Source organism: Petaurus breviceps, unplaced genomic scaffold (genome assembly GCF_028583685.1).
Source record: "Petaurus breviceps papuanus isolate PSGF00001 unplaced genomic scaffold, PetGlider_PUasm1.0 156, whole genome shotgun sequence".
NCBI lineage: Eukaryota > Metazoa > Chordata > Mammalia > Diprotodontia > Petauridae > Petaurus > Petaurus breviceps.
This window is the reverse complement of record NW_027185720.1, coordinates 3,289,113-3,306,773: the sequence shown is the minus strand read 5'-3', so window position 1 is coordinate 3,306,773 and position 17,661 is coordinate 3,289,113. Positions and strand designations below refer to the sequence as shown.

Below are 17,661 nucleotides of genomic sequence, written 5' to 3'. Positions count from 1 at the left end.
GCAATAAGACAAGGAATATTTTAAGGATACAGTTTTCTTTAAAGGTTAAATTCAAATCCCAACTCCTAAATGAGACCTTTATAAATTTGCACAGATCCTAATATCTCACCTTCCAAAAAAATCTTACATTTATTTGGCATATATTTAATTATGATAGATAATGAAGACAATAATAATGTCTAGACTTTACATAAATCTTTATGATTTACAAAGCCTTTTGTAAATATCATTGCATTTGGTCCTCACAACAACTTTAGTAGGTAGGTTGTTTTATAGATGGGGAAACTGAGGCAAACACCATTTAAGTATATTGCCCCAGGTGAATGTCTGCAGTAGGATATAAACTCAAGTATTACCTGACTTCATTTTGGCAATCTACCTCACTGAGTTGCCTAGAATAAACTGCCTCTATTAGGAAAATGTAATCTCCTTGAAGGTAAGGGCTATTTAATCATTTTGGTCATTTTATCTTTAAAACTAACAGTGCCTGACACACAGAAATCATTTAATAAATGTTTGTTGGTTTATAAGTAAAATATTTGAAGGTGGAGAGAATACTAAAAACTAAAATAATTTGAATACTTGACAAATTACTTGTAAAACTCCAAAAACTCATGCATCAAAGCTTCATCATTATCCCAAAACATAACATACTGGCATGTAGGAGAATTTATCCCATGCTGAGTAAAAATTCCTTAGTTCTAAACTCTGTGAATATATTAAATGTGTCCTATAATACCCTGAAAAGAAATACTAGTAGCAAATGCAGAGTAGAATTAATAGTCTTTCATTAAAAGTTGGGGGGTGGGGGACAATAAAGTATTTTGGGCAGTCAGCCAATGAACATTGATTAAGCATTTATCAAGTACCAGGCACTGTGCTAAGATGTGGGAAGAGAAAAAGAGGCAAAAGGGCAATCTCATCACTGTAGGACCTCACAGTTTGATAGACAACAAGCAAATAAATATATACAAAAAGGATATATGCAGGGTAAATAGTAAATAATTAAGAGAGTGAAGGCAATGGATAAGTTGAGAAAGCCTTCCTGTAAAATATGGGGTTTCAGCTGGCAATTTGGAGGCAAATTAATTTTAGAGATAATGGTGAGGTAGAAATTAGAAGAATAAATCGATAGACCAAAATAAAAGTCAATTCTCTTTATTTCTAGTATTATGAATGCAAGTGTAGCTTTGGGCTATTATTCCTCTATTGTTCTACTCTTGAGCAATGTGATATGCATGTGGATTAAAAAGCAAGGAATAGAAATGTTTTCAGTAAAACATCGAGCTTTCTTTCATATGACTTAGTGAGGGTATTTGAGAGCTCCAATGACTGGTTTAGAATGATCATACTGACGTTCAATACCTGACCTTTGAAGGACTTGCTCATGGCTTGAGGACACAAAATGTCTTGTACTTCTGTTCTATATTCCTCTCTTACCAGTTTTTTTTTCCTTTGTCACCATGGTACTTATTTGAATAAAAAGACATAAACATCTTTCTCTTATCCTGCCTCCCTAGTAAAGATAGTGGCAAAACATTTTATATCTCATTCTTCTAAGTTCTATAGTTCATGATATTCTAAATAAATGAACATTTTAAAATTTTTTCAAAAGTAAATTATGTTTGACATTTAAATATTATCCAAAACACACACACACACACACACACATATACACACATATGTGTGTGTGAAGCTGGAATGACTGTTAGGTGAAAAGATATAGTAGATATTGTCAATTTAATACTAGGCTTTAATGAGTTCTAGTAAGCACCATGTAAATGGTCTCTGGAATGAAAAAAAAATAGGTGTACCTCCTTGCAGTAGAATCTGGTCATGCAACTAATATCTCCTTACTCTACTAGGCACACTCTTTTCCCCAGTAATACCACTACTTGGCCTATATCCAAAAGACATCAAAAAGGTGAAAAGGACCAATTTGTACAAAAATATTTATAGCAGCACTTTTTGTGGTGGCTAAAAATTGGAAATCAAAGGGAAGCTCATCAATTGGGATATGGCCAGAAATGCTGTGGTATATGATTACAATGGAATGTTATTGTACTATGAGAAATGACAAGCAGAAAGATTTCAGAAAATCCTATAAAGACTTACATGAACTGATGCAAAGTGAAGTGAACAGAATCAGGAGAATGTTATACAGCAACATTTTTGATGAAGAGTTGTGAATGACTTAGCTATTCTCAGACAATACCAAAGGACTAAAGATGAAGCATATTCTCCATCTCCAGGGAAAGAACTAATATGTTTGGATAGAAACAAAAATATAATATTTTTAACTTCCTTTTTTCCCATTCTTTTTGCTTTACTCAATTTTTATACACAATTATTAATACAGAGATGTTTTACAAGATTGCATCTGTATAGCCTCTATCTGGTTGCTTATCATCTCAGGAAGGGAGAGGGGGAAAGGAGGTAGGGATAGAATTTGCAACTCAAAACTTAAAATAACAAATGTTAAAAATTGTTTTAGTGTGTTGTTGTGGGGAATAAAATATATATTAAAAAAATCTCCTCACTCTGTCATTGATAGTAAAAATCAAGTATATCAACTCAAATGATTAAATTGCTTCAATTAGCCATCCCAAACAAAAAAAGACACTAGAGAAATGATAATTTTAAAATAAATAAAATGTAATATCTTATGACATCCTTTCTATTCATACTTTGAGAATTCTACATTATAAAAATGAAATATTAATTTGGTAATTATGCAGTGTACTTCATAACATAAAAGACACAATCTATCATTGTTAATACATTATATGGTCTTAGAGTAGTTTGTGAATCATTTGATCTTGGTTTGTCAAAACAATGGATCACAGCATAATTTTGAGGAGACACATGAAACTTCTATCTTACAGCCATATACAATGAAACTGTGTGAATTTAAATATCTGCCTCAATTTGTAGCTCCCCAGGAAACTATTAGCATTATATGATATCAAATATTGAATGGACTAATATTCAATTCGCTAAATACTTAGAAATATTCCCCAACATTTTTTGGAAAGGTGTCAAGCAACCTTATCTTCTAGCAATGTCCATAGTCCCTTGGGACTTCTACTATATGAATGCAGGATAAGTTGATGTTCCTTGTCTTTCACTTTGGGGGCTTTATTGATCCTTAGTATATACAATTTCCTGCTTCTAGCCTCTGGTACTAGAAATAACGGGATGACAGTGTCACTTCTCTCTATGGAATTCTGTTGCCACTTTACCATCTGTATCAGATTGGTGTTCCTTCTTACATTCATAAGTAGAACCTTTTGCATGTGTCCTTGGTGTGTACTGTGAATGAGAGAATATAAATATTAATAATAAATAAATGAATAATATATAAATAAGTGTTATAAATAAATAATTAATAAACTCAAATGTAAGAACAATTTCTAATTTATTTTCCAAAAAAGGGCATTATTTATATATAGCCCAAATCTTGAAGCTCATTTGCATGAAAATCCTCATTGACAAAGATCTATTACTTAGTGCTCAATATCTGCTTCAGGGGTGGAGTTGATGAGAACTTGAGATAAAAGGGATCCTGATCCGACTTTGAGAGAACAGAAACATATGGTCCCAGATTCTCTGTAAGGAGAGAGAGAGAGACCCTGGGGCAGCTAGGTGGCCCAGTGAATAAAGCAACAGTTCTGGAGTCAGGAGGACTTGAGTTCAAATCTGGCTTCAGACACTTAACACACTTACTAGCCGTGTGACCTTGGACAAGTCACAACCCCAATTGCCCTGCCTTCCCCCCTCCAAAAATTAAAAAAAAAAGAGGAGAGAGAGACCCTCAGAAGAAGCCAACATGTAGAAGAGTTTGGGCTCAATCATGTCTCTAACCTTCGCTTGTTGCAGTAAGGTATACAGGAAAATTCCCCATGGGTGAAATATGGGACTTTCTTTCTTTTTTGATTAGATATTCCTCGTAAAACACCTAATTCACTTGGTTACTTTTCAAGATATACTTATGTATATACTTCCTCTGCTTCCTATTTGTTGTCCTCTTGGATAAATTAGTTTATTCACTATTTACTATGTGTGGTTTTTGTTGAACTGGGATTTTATGGGAAGAAAATCAAGCCTTGAAAATATACATTGAGACACTCCTTCCTATTATGGGATATAAATCAGGATCTGAGCTTGAACATACATATGTGCATATGTATATGTGTGTATATATGTACATATATGTATGTATATTACAAACACTAGTATATATGTGTGTGTGTGTGTGTATGTATATATGTATATATAGTATTTCCACTAGGTGGATGAGGGAAGATGGAAATAATTCTAGTCAGTTATTTCATCTCTCTGAAGAAGCAAAATGTTGAGTCTCTGTCACTAGTCTTTTGCTTCCCCTGCAGGAAAGAAAAAGTCTGTCTTGAAGAAGGGTAGGTACAAGGGACTAGAGATATCTCTTTATGCCTTCCTGTGTACCACCTCTAGAAAGACACATGTGAACACACATAAGTCACATAGGCAGCATACACACACTCTACAAGCATTCTACATTTCAGTTTATACTTCAAGTACCACTCATTCATTCACTATTAATATACTCATCAGGAAATACTTCCATAAAGTGAGATCAGGAGATGATTCCACATTGCATCACAGAGAGAGTTAAAACTGAAAGTGACTGAACAGCAGAAAAAGGCAAACATTCACTTGGGAAGACAGGCAAACATCCATCAAAACTGACCCTGTGCAAAGGTCACATTTTAAAACCTTTAGACACTGATTTGTCTTCAGAATTTAGTGTATCTTTGGGGAGAAGATTAAACCAAAAATGAAATTAATATCACTTTATATTTTTATTAGATTTCCCTTGAAATTGAAATCCCAAGAATATGTGACTGGAAAGCAATCTAGAAAATTACAGAGATTATTAGTGCAATCAGTTTTTGATGTCTTTGTCAAATTATAAGCAAACCTCTAGCGTCTTTCTCATTTTAGGCCATCCTCTGTCCATTAGCCTTTTTCAAAGTAATATTGAACTTCTCCACTTAGAGATTTGAAGCTGATCATTAGTCAAGGAAAACATACATACATACATAAGTGCATACATGTATCATATAGCTCATACATGTATATATGGAATGTATCTATATGTCATGTATCATATATATGAGTGATGATATTTATTCATATTGATGTGGAAACCTAATTCCCACTGAGAAATAATTGGCAGGCCGGACCACTCCAAAAGAAGAAACAAACTCACTCAGGCTGATCTTGAGGCCTCACCCGGCCTCTCCCAGTGGTCCTGCAGCCCCGCCTGGCCAAACTTGGCATCTTCAAATATATGGAGCCTGATCAAGAAGAATCAATCATCACCATGGGCTATGACAATTCCCCTGTGAACTACAAGGTCACCCGGATCAAGGGCCTGCCACCCACTTGATACAAAGTGTTCATTCCAGTCTGTGAACTTCCATACTATTGGAATGTGGAGACAGATTTAGTGTCCCAGCTGAACCCCCATGATCCCAGCTCTGTCATCACCAAGCAGTCAAGCAATTTAGAAGCAACTGGGATCCAGAAGTTAATCTGCACTGTGGCTATGAAAAGCTGGAAAGAGAGAAGGAATGACATTACCACTGCAGGTAAGAGTTGGCCCCCTACCCCAAGGGCAAGAAAGTCAGCCAGAAGGATGAAGAATTGGATCCTATGGACCCTCGTGCCTATTCTGATGCTCTGACAGGTACATGGTCTACAAGTCTCCCCAAACACAATGAGCCAAAGACAGGGGCCTATGGGACAGTAGGTAGGCCCTTGTTCCAGCAAGGACCATACCCCTTCCCAGGGTCACTACTTTGGGCCAATGCTGAGGTCTCTTGCACCAAACAGCAAGACTAAGACTGAGCCTATCCTCTCTTTCAGACTTCCTCAACCCTTGTGTTCATAATAAAGTGTTTTCCTTTAAAAAAAAAAGAATCTTTTTAGAAAGATCACCTCAAAACTTATGTTACAAAATGTATTTTTAAAAAGGACTAATCTTTTACTTATGCACTCTAGATTTTTACTATTTGCAGAGGTAGGGAGAGGATCAGGAGACATCAGTGACTTAACTGATAGCAGGATGTAAGATAATAATTCTAGAGATAAAAAGTACCTAGGAGGCCTTGCTCATATTACAGGTTAGTAAATTGAGAACTAAAGAGACTTAGGGTCACAGTGGCCATAAGGATCATAGGTAGCATTTGAATGCTGATCTTTTCACCCTAGTTCCAATGTTCTTTCCACTATATTACATTGTCCCCACAAGCCTTGGATAAATAAACAACTTCTACCAAAGTAGACTGACAACTGTTCATCAATGAATAGTATGAGTACCTTGGAGGTACTACGAGGTTTAATAACTGGCCCAGGGTCACACAGACAGTATGTATTAAGAGACAGACTTGAAGCTAGGCATCCTTGACTCTGAGATTGGCTACACTATACCATGCAGGCTCTCCAACCTATAGATAATTTGCAAAAAAGCAATTAAGTAGGCTGTTAATTTCTATTGCACATATTGTTTAAAGCCAATCTCTTTCACCTTAAATATTTATGTAATAATAAATATTTATGATTTTTATAAGTATTTGAAAATAGGGACTATTAAAAATTATGCTATGGGCTTCTAATTCTCCACTTAACTGTTTACTGTATTCTACTAACAAATAAAGTAATTTCTAATGACATACTATTGTCACAAATTTTATACCAAGAGGTAATTATAATGTAGACATTTTAGAATGGATTCTAACATGTGAATGTAATCTTCCCTATTTGGTGTGCTCTCCCTTCCTCCACTGAGGCTTCCCTCAGATTAATCAAGAACACAGGAAAAAATACATTACCAAAGCCTGACAGATGTTCCCTCTACTCCCATATTAAAAGACTGGAGTTGAGAAAGAATCTATTCTAACTTTTCTCCAGTCTCTTTCAAGGGTGATATAAAAAGATTACTTTTAATGAAGGTAAATTCCATATAGTTAATGATCAAAACTTTGGGGCCACTACAAAATGTTCCATGACATACTGGCTTACCTCAGATATATGGCAGATTCAGTTTCAGACCATTGCAATAAAGTTGAGTCACAAATTTTCTGATTTCCCAGTATATATAGAAGTTGTGTTTCGTATATTGTAGTCTATTAAGTATTTAATAATATTGCATATTAAAGTAGGCATACCTTAATTAAAAATACTTTATTTCTTTGTGTTTGTTTGTTTTTAAATTTTAAATGCTTTATTAACTTCTGATTTACATCAATTGTTTCCATCAGATTTTGAGTTACAAATTTTCTCCCCATTTTTCCCCTACCCACCGACCCAAAATAGCAGTCCCATAGGATATCCCTCCTCCAATCTGTTCTCTCCCATATCTTCTTCCATACCCCTTTTGACTTTTCCAGTGGATCTCTATGCCTCAGTGCCCATATATCTTATTTCCCAATTACATGTAAAATAGTATTAATAATATATATATACATATATTTATATACACACACATATATATATATTTGAAAATTTTGATTTTAAAACTCTGAATTCCAGATTCATTCCCTTCCTTCTTTGTCACCCAACCTCACTGGGAAGATAAGCAGTTCAGTATAGGTTGTATATGTGTGGCTAATGCAAAACAGTAACATAGTAGATATATTGTAAAAGACAGACTATATTTCCCTCCCTCCTATCCCACCTCACACTTGTTCTATTCTCTACTTTGATCCCATCCCTTTTCAAAAATGGGTGCTTCCAGCTTTCCTACCCCCAGCCTGCCCTCCCTTCCATCATCCCCCCTCTCATCCCCTTCCCCCACTATTCTCCTGGAGGGTGAGATACCCTATTTAGTATGTATGTCTTTGCCTCCCTGAGCCAAATTCAATGGGAATAAGGTTGACCCATTCCCTTTTGCCTTCCTATTCTTCCCCCCCATTGTAACCATTTTCCCTTGCCTCTTCTATTTGAGATAGTTTATCCCATTCTTTCTCTCCCCATCTCCTCTCATTATATTCCTCTCTCACCTCTTAATTTCACATTTTAAGTGTCATCCCTTCCTGTTGAATTGGTCCTGTGCCCTCTATCTGTGTATACCTGTAAACATATATACACACATTCACATATGTATTCATATGCCCATATACCCTCATATACAGACAAATATATATGTATGTGTGTGTGTGTCTATTCTCTTCAACTACTGAGAAAAGTTTCATAAGTTACAATTATTGTTTTTCCATGTAGGAATGTTAATAGTTCAGCTTTGATAAGTTCCTTATGATTTCTTCTCCCCATTTACCTTTTCATGCTTCTCTTGCTTCTTGTATCTGAATGTCAAATTTTCTATTCAACTCTGATTTTTTCAGCAAGAATGCTTGAAAGTCCTCTATTCCACTGAATGACTATATTTTCCACTGAAACATGATACTCAGTTTTGCTAGGTAAGTGACTCTTGGTTTTTTATCCCAGCTTCTTTGACCACCAGAATATCATATTCCAAGCCCTTCAATCCCTCCGTGTAGAAGCTGCCAGATCCTGGGTTATCCCTATTGTGTTTCCACAATATTCAAATTGTTTCTTTCTGGCTGCTTGTAATATTCTTTCCTTAATTTGAGAATTCCTGAACCTGGCTATAATATTCCTAGGAGTTTTCTTTCTGGGATCTTTTTCAGGAGGTGATCAGTGGATTTTTTCAACCTCTACTTTGCCCTCTGGTACTAAAACATCAGGGCAGTTTTCTTTGAGAACTTCCTGGAGGATGATTTCTAGGTTCTTAATTTGATTATGGCTTTCAGGTAGTCCAATAAATTTTAAATTATCTCTCCTGGATCTATATTCCAGGTCAGTAGTTTTTCCCATGGGATATTTCACATTGCCTTCTATTCTTTCATTTGTTTGTATCTGTTTAACAGCATCTTGATTTCTCATAAAGTCATTAGCTTCGTTTGCTCCAAACTAATTCTGAAGCAGTGATTCTCCTCAGTGAGCTTTTGAGATTCTTTTTCCATCTGGTAAATTCAACTTTTTAAAGCATTCTTCTCCTCATCGCCTTTATGAGCCTCTTTTGCCATTTGAGTCAGTCTGTTTTTTAAGGTATTATTTTCCTCAATCAGGCTGTTGCCTCTCATTTCATAATTTTCTTGCATTGTTCTCATTTGTATTCCCAATTTTTCCTCCACTTCTCTTATCTGCTTCTTAAGGTCCTCTATGTCCTGTAACCAGCTCATATTTTCCTTTGAAGCTTTTGGTTCAGGAGTTCTGACTTCACTGTTTTCCTCCTGTTCCATGCTTTGCTCCTTTTTGTCCCCAAAATAGGAGTGTAATGTTGGAATCTTCTGTCTGCTTTGTTTCCCTTGCCTGGTCCTGTCGCCTCTCAGTCACTTGACCCCTGGGCTTTTTGCCACAGTAGGACTCTGCCACCAGACAGGGGAGATTTGTCCCAAATGCTGGGGTTTTCTCAGCTGCCAGAGGTATTAGATGGGTGTCCTCTCTGAGGTCTCCACACGCTCTGGCAAGCTGGACACATACCCATGACCTCCACCCTAGACTGCAATCCAGATCCAAGCAGGTTAAAGCAAGAGCGATTACCCCTCATACTGGTGCTTGGTCTCCCTGCACTCTGCAGGCCAGGAGCTGAAGCTGCCATGTGGTGCTGGCTGGCTGTGCTGGCTCCTCAAAACTTCTTGCCCCAGGGGCAAATGCCACGCAATCCCACTTACTGGTCCCAAAGTCCAGACTGCACTGACCTCTCACTTTTTCCTTCGAATCTATGTGTTGATAAATCTGGAAATGGCCACAGCTGCTGCTGATCTGGAGTCCCTCTGCCTGGAGGCTGGTCAGGCCCACCCTGGGGCTAAAGCCTAGGCCTGGGGCTGGGCTCGGCTCCCAGAGCACTGTGCTGGATTCCTGCCAGCCTGCCAGGCTGTCCTCATTGGGAGATTAGCTTCTCTGTGTCATTTTGTGGGTGCTGTAGTTCCAAAGTTTGTTTAGAGTCCCCTTTTTAAATGGATTGGGGAAGGTGGAAGCCAGAGCCACGGAGAGGTCATGCTTCTACTCCACCACCTTGGCCAAAAACACTTTATTTCTAAAAAATTCTAACATCATTTGAACCTAAGTTTTGTCATGATCTTTGCTGGTGGAGTATCTTGCCATGATGTTGATGTCTGCTGACTGATCAGAGTGGTGGTTGTCAGAGGCAGGGTTGGCTGTGACAATTTCTTAAAATAAGATAATAATGAAATGTGTCATGTACATTGACTCTTCCTTATATTTGAAGGCTTAGAAACCATTGCAGTGTTATTAATTGGCCTAATTTCAATATCGTTGTGTCTCAGGGAATAGGGAGGTGTGAGAAGGAGAGAGTTGAGGGAACAGCTGCCAGATGAAGCAGTCACAACACACACAATATTTATCAATTAAGTTCTCTGTCTTATATGGGTGGTATGCCAATAGAGTTACAACAGAAATAGCACAGATAACTGATCACTGATCTTTATAACAGATCCAATAATAACAGCAAGCTTTGAAATATTTAAAAAATTACTAAATGTGGTACACAGAACACAGCATGAGAATATGCTGTTAAAAAACGGCACTGATAGATTTGTTCCAAACAGGGTTTTTATACACCTTTAATTTGTGTTAAAAAAAAAAAAGCAATATCTGTTAAGTGCAAAAAAGTGAATCATGATAACACAAGGTATGCCTGTAGGACCTCTCAATTCTGTTAAGAGTTATAGGCAATTGGACACTGGCTTGCCTTACATGAAGAAATGCTCTTGTTATATATTGCTTTCAGTTAATAAAGAAATAATCTAATTTTAGTTTCTAATTATTTTTTTTTCTAATTCTTACTACCTAATGATAGTTAATGGTTGCCTCATGATTTTCAAATAAAAAAATTTGGCACTTTCTTAGACAAAAAAGGCATAAACATCACTAGAGCTATAAGCAGAGATTCTTTTATCTTCCTGTGGTAAATTCATTTGAGTGATAGGGAGGTCTAAGGTGGTTGAGATAGAATAGAGAAATACATAATAGGAATTTGAGTTTATGAAGAAACTGAGAGCGGGTTGCTTGGGAGGTAAGATTGGGAGAAGGGTGGTGAATGTGTTTGAGAGGAAAGTGATTTGGACAAAACCTAATGAATGTTACTGTCACCCAACAACTTTCTCCTCTCAAGTTTGCATATTTCCTTTTGCTAATAGAAATGCTGTATTGTACACACACACACACACACACACACACACACACATTCACATGCCCTTTTTTATCACTTTGGCACAAGGTGCCAAATTACAAATGTCATATCTCTATGATATCATACACTGCCTTGAAACATACCTATACTTAATCATTTAGCAAAGGGAGACTGTAAGGTTTCTTTCCCTCAAGAACTACAAAGCCTAAGAAAAATACTTTTATGAATAGGACATTTAAATTGGGTTTTGCTCTGAAACAAAGTATCGATTTAATGAATTATAGAAGTCCTATATTCTTCGGGGATTTTCAAATTTTAATTTGTTAAGAGGTAATGTGTAGCAGTGAAAACTTGGAATCAAAGCATCTGGGTTAAAATTTCACCTTTGTATAAACTGCACATTTCCAAAATGATGTTAATAATAGCACTTACCTCACAGAACTGCTGTAAGGATAAAATAACACAATATTTGCAAAGTACCTAGTATACCAAAAAGTGCTAGATAAATGTTATTTTTATCATTTTTTTTAGGCAATAGGGGTTAAGTAACTTGCTCAAGGTTACATGGCCAGGTGTTTCTGGGTTGGTGCTAAGTGTATGAGCCTGCGATTCAATCTCCAGGTCATTCCAACACTGGAGCCAGTGCTCTTACTCGATGTGCTACCTGGCCACCCCTATTTTTATCATTAAAAATAATATTACTATGGAACTTCAACATATATTGTTATTCTCCCAAATATACAAATATTTCAATTCCTCAATGTAATCAATTACCATTATTACCTATTACTCCATTTCATCTCAAATACAGTTACAAACATCACTTTGTATTCACCCAAAAGTGTTTTCTTTAAGCAATTGGGGTTAAGTAACTTGCTCAAGGTTACACGGCCAGTTATTTTTGTGTGGGTGCCGAGTAACTGAGGCCGGAACTGATCCTTCCAACACGGGCTGACCCTCTTATTCACTGGGCCACCTGGCTGCCCCCACTCACAAGTGTTTTTCTTAACATGTTTATGAAATCCAAAATTCCTTAAGTGATCATAATATTTTTATCATTTCATCTTTCTCTTTACATTATGACCCCTAACCCTGCTCTTTATCCTCACTGTGATATTCATCCCCTCAGATCTTTTGCAGGTGTAATGGCAAGCAAAGAAATAGTTAACAAACTTGTTTCAGCTATTTAGTTGACACCTGGTTTCAATTCTTACCCATGATTGTGTCAAGTCTTTGTTGAAAAGCAGAACTTGTGAACCCCACAACCTGTGAACCCTCGAACTTGTGAACTCCTGCTGCTGATGCAACAGGAAGGGGAGGATGACCATATATAAGGAGAGGGCAGTGCAGAACCGAGAAGAGCAGAACTCTTGTGGTGGCAGAGTTAAGAAGGAGAAAACTGGAGGTATCCCAGCACTCTATGTTTATCTGTTCTGTCTGTGTTAATGGTTGTCTGTGATACTTTGCACAGAAGCCCTGGGACCTTACTGGAAACCCTGAAAGAGGATTTTCTGGTTGTCTGTTTAGAGAAGTCCTGGAGGAGGGATTTGGGAAGTCTTGGGATTGTACTGACTATTTTCATTGAGTTCTCAGACCTTGTTTGTGGGTCTGTGTTGATTTCTATGTTGAGGATTTGTGTTGACCTCTTGGACCTTGTTTGTGGGTCTGTGTTAATTTCACAGGGAGATACCGAATTGATGATGGTGCTGGCAATGTGAATGAATGTTACTTTGGCTCTGTTAAGCTTTTGTTTTCCCAGAAACAGAAACTGTGAAGGGCTTGAGTGGACTGGACATTGTGAGCTTCAATATGGAATGGGAACTGGACAAAGAGCTGAGAGCTGCTTGCCTTTGCAAACAGGTGACAGTTGGGCAGATTTGGGCAAGAGCTGGGACCATGAAAGAGGAACCATGGAATCTGAGAGCCAGCCTCAATTCAAGATGAAAAGACATCTCTTTGGGTATTTAATGCAAACTGAAAAAATCATGGTTTGCTGTGGCCTAGGGGTAGGAGTTCTTTGTAAGCTGTATCCTGTACCTCTTCTGGATGATTGAATTAAGGATGATTGGAAACTAATCTCCAATTAAGAAGAAGACTTTTTGACTAAGGGATTAAGATAACATGATCTAGGTGTGGAGAACTTTGACCTTTGTAGTTTGTGTCCCTTAAGGAGGCTCCTTAAGGATGATTGGGTTAAGGACTTATTGAATGATATCTTTTGTTTAAAAACATGTGGCCACTTTGGTGAAAACTGTTGCCACTTTAGTGATAACTTGTTATGCTATAACATAGTGAATGCTGTACATTGGTTTCTGTAAATGTTTTGTCTTAGATTATTGCTTAATAAATAGAGAGTTCACTATACTATGTAATCAGAATCTTGAAGCTGTTCACAGCAGCAGTCCTCTGGAAAGCTGCTCATGCTTGGCTTTACAGCAGGTCATCAAATTGTACTGGCTACACTTTCTTCTCTTCCCTATTTTAACCTTTTGATGAGCCAACCAATGTTATACCATCCTCAACCCTTACCCTGTTGTGCTATAGTTAGTTGGTCATGGCTTGCCAAGCCCCAAACCTAGGTTACTCCTATCTTCTACCTCCTTTGATTCTATGTGTGCTGCTAAACAGAGCTGGAAGAAACCAGGAAACTATTGTGACTTAACCAAATACAAGTTCATGTAACCTGATCTCAAGTGGACTCTCCCTGGAATAGGACAAATGTTCTATTCCTCTCTGATTGAATTACTGTCCTGCTTTTCACAGTGGTCATTCAAAACCTCTTCTCTCCTAAAATAATCCCATAGAACATCTTTTTGCCATCATCTCACCTGATACCTTGACTTATATTTCCCCAGAATTAAAAATGACACATTCAAAAAGAGTTTTTCCTTCTATCTTACTTATCACTTTCCTCTGACATCTTCTAACATCTCTACCTTTCATCTCATTTCAAAATGAAGAGGTGGTCCTTCTTTCAGAGCAAAGTTATCAACATGCACCCTTGATTCTCCCCCCTCCTCATTTAACAACAAAAAAAAAATATTCTGTCATCCCAATTCTCTATTATCTTTACTCTTTTTATCTGCTGACTCCTTTTCAGTTGCCTATAAACATGTAACGTCAGTTCCATCCTTAAAAGCAAAGCAAAACAAAATTTTCAAAATCTCTTTGAATCTGTGCATCCTTAATAACTATCATTCTATATCACTCCTTCCTTGGGGGATAAATTCTTTGAGAAAGATCTCTAGAATTGATGCCCCACTTCCTCTCCGTTCTTTTATTGATCTTCCAAAATCTGCTACCTGATTTCATCATTCAACTGAAATGACCCCATCCAAAATTATGAATGATCACTCAACTGCCAACTCTAATGACCTCCTCTAAAACCTGACCTTCCTTGACTCTCTGCATCATTTGAAATCTTCTTCTTTAGAATATTTATTCCCATCTAAGAACATTGCATTTGCAAATACCACTCTTTCATGCTTCTCCTTCTATTTGTCTGATCATTCCTTTTCAGTTTTTCTGCCATTAGATTTTCATTTCTGTCATACCCCTAAATCTGAATGCTCCCCAACATTATATATGAGACTTCTTCTCCTTTCTTTCATTCCTCTCATATGGTAATCTTATTAACTACTATGACTTCAAATGTCATTTTTATGCACATAATTCCCTGATCTATATATATAGCCCTAATCTATCTGCTGAACTCTACTCCTATATTACCAGCTTCCTCTTAGTCATCTCTAATTGGATGTCCCTTAGGCATCTGAAAGTCAATATACTCCAAAGATAATTCATCATCTTCACCCCCCTCAAAACTTCCCCTCTTTCAAACATCTTTATTACTATCAAAGGCACCAACATTCTACCAGTCATTCAACCTCAAAATTTTTATGTCATGCTCCATACTTTATTCTCATTCAACTCACATGGAATGAGTTCCCAAATCTTGTCCTTTCCACTTTACCATCTCTCATGTAAGTTCCCTTCTCTCCAAATTATGGGGTACCTGGGGTCTAAATCAATTTGTAAAACCAGTTTGTACAATTGTAACTGCAATTTGTATTGTCAAACTCTGCCCCTTCCCCTTATCCACACTCAGACCTAGGCAACAACTTGTGACTCCTTTGTTCTTACTGCATCTCTTCATGTCTCCTCAGGTCTGGCCCAAATCTCATCTAAACTATCTATGCACTAAAGTCACAAGTTCCTCTCAGTCAGCTCTAACCTTTATGTATGCACTGAGGTCCCTTCCCTCCATCCGGTCAGCCCTGACAATGGCAGCCCTACCCTTTAAAAGTAAAAGCCTGTACCCCTCTCACTTGCAGGTCCCCTAAAGGACTCTTGCCCACTTCTCATAGAAGTGTAACAATAAACTTCTACAACTCTCACTCCAATTAAGCCTGAGACCTTGAATTCTTTCCAGATGCTATTGCAGGTTTTCTTATCTTAGATAAGATCAGAAATCCTGCTGAACCTAGAGGGAGCCATTTCTCATCACAAACACATAACCACAAATTACTTCAGACCCTCATCATCTCTTATCTTAAATACTTTAATCCCCTTCTAATTAATTTCCCCATTTTTATGTCTCTCACTGGAATCCATCCCCCACTCAGTTTTCAAGGTGTTTCATTTTCCCTAAAGAATTTTTCCACACTCCACCTCAGTCAATGAATTCTGGTACCTCATTGTTGTCATTAAGATCAACCATGAAGTCCTCCGGTATTTAAATTTCTTCATATCCTGGTCTCTTTCCCACCTTTCCAGACTTTATACAACTTACCTTCTTATACTTCTTATATCTTCCAACTGCATGCCTTTTTAAGTGATTGTTTCCCATACATGGACTGCTCTGCCTCCTTCCATCTGCCTCATTTCTCTGACTTTATTAAAGACTCAGTTCAAACCCAGATCCACAGCTACTAATGCCTTCTTCTTTCAGATCACTTTCATCTATATATTTTATATACTTAGTTATTTATATGTTATCTATGCCATTTGACTATATACTCCTTAAAGGCAGGAACTTTTTTTTTTTTACTTTTCTGTCCCCAGGCCTTAGCAAAATACTTAACTCATATTGAATGTTGAAGAAACACTTGTTGATTTACTAAGACTTTTTTCATATGTAAAAGGAAAGCAGGGGATTCTCAAAAAAAGAGGAAAACTTCTCACTGCAAATAAGATGCTAGTAATCCCTGCATCTGAATACTTTTCTGATGGGTAGGAGCCACCAGGGTTTTCGCTCTCCTGCAAATCTCACAGAACATAGGATCACTTCCACACAGTAAAAAGGCATAAACGTAGGGCTTTATAGAAGTGGTCTAGTGGTGTACCACTGTGAATCTGCTGTCGAACAAGCTATTCAGAGAGACTCATTCCAAGTTGACTATGGTTTAATGACTTTTTCTTACCACAATAATTCTAAAAAAATTTTCTAAGAAATCTAAAAAGTTGTTGAGAGGTTGTAATCAGAGTTGGTGGTGGGAACAACCTCATCAAAGAAAACACAGGTCCTTGAATATTGAAGTAGATATTTCTTCTAATCATGCCATCTGGATTTCTTACTATCATTTAAAAAAAATGGGAATTCTTAACCTTTTATGTGTGTGTGATGGGGCCCTTTGGCAGTCTGAGGAAACCTATGGATCCCTTCTCAGAATAATGTTTTAAATGCATGAAATACAATATATAGGATTGCCAAGGAAACAAGCTGTATTGAAATACAGTCATCAAAATATTTTTATTGTTAATCCCTCTCCTGGAACTCCTCTACCCCTATCATGTCCTGACTCAATGCCTTTACCCAGGCTGTTCCCCATTCCAAGAAGGAGAAACTCACTTCCCCTCTCTCCTTCCCAGCTTCCTTGGCTTCTTTCAAGATTTAAATCCTACCTTCCATAGGAGACCTTTCCCATTTCTCCCTACTATTAGGGATTTATTTGTGAGATTATTTTACAATTACACTAAATCCATCTTGTTTATAAATAGTTATTTTCATGTTGTCTCCACATTAGAATGTGAGTACTCAAGATCAGGTGTTTTTTTTTTTCACATTATTTTACTATTTTTACTATTCTTTTAAGTCCAGTGATTGGCACAGTGATTTACACAGAGTAAATTCTTTTTTTTAAAGCAACTGGGGTTAAGTAACTTGCTCAAGGTTACATGGCCAGTTATTTCTGGGTGTGGTGCTGAGTATCTGAGCCCAGATTTGATCCAGGTCATCCTGACACTGGAGCCGGTGCTCTTACTCACTGAGCCACCTGGCCGCCCCTAACAGAGTAAATTCTTAAAAAATGTTTGCTGAATGATTGACTACCATAGCACTGCTAGTCAAAAACCCAAATTTCCAAAAGAAGCAAGAAGAGAGCCTACTAACCAGAAGTCGTTGAGTTTCTCTTCCATTCCTAAGAGAAATAATGTAGAAT

At 37.2% G+C, this 17,661-nt stretch overlaps 1 pseudogene; it reads left to right on the top strand.

Moving 5' to 3' along the window:
• The first annotated feature begins 3,902 nt into the window (after nt 1–3,902).
• On the top strand, nt 3,903–5,886 carry LOC138156697 (polyglutamine-binding protein 1 pseudogene; annotated as a pseudogene).
• The last annotated feature ends 11,775 nt before the right edge of the window (nt 5,887–17,661 follow it).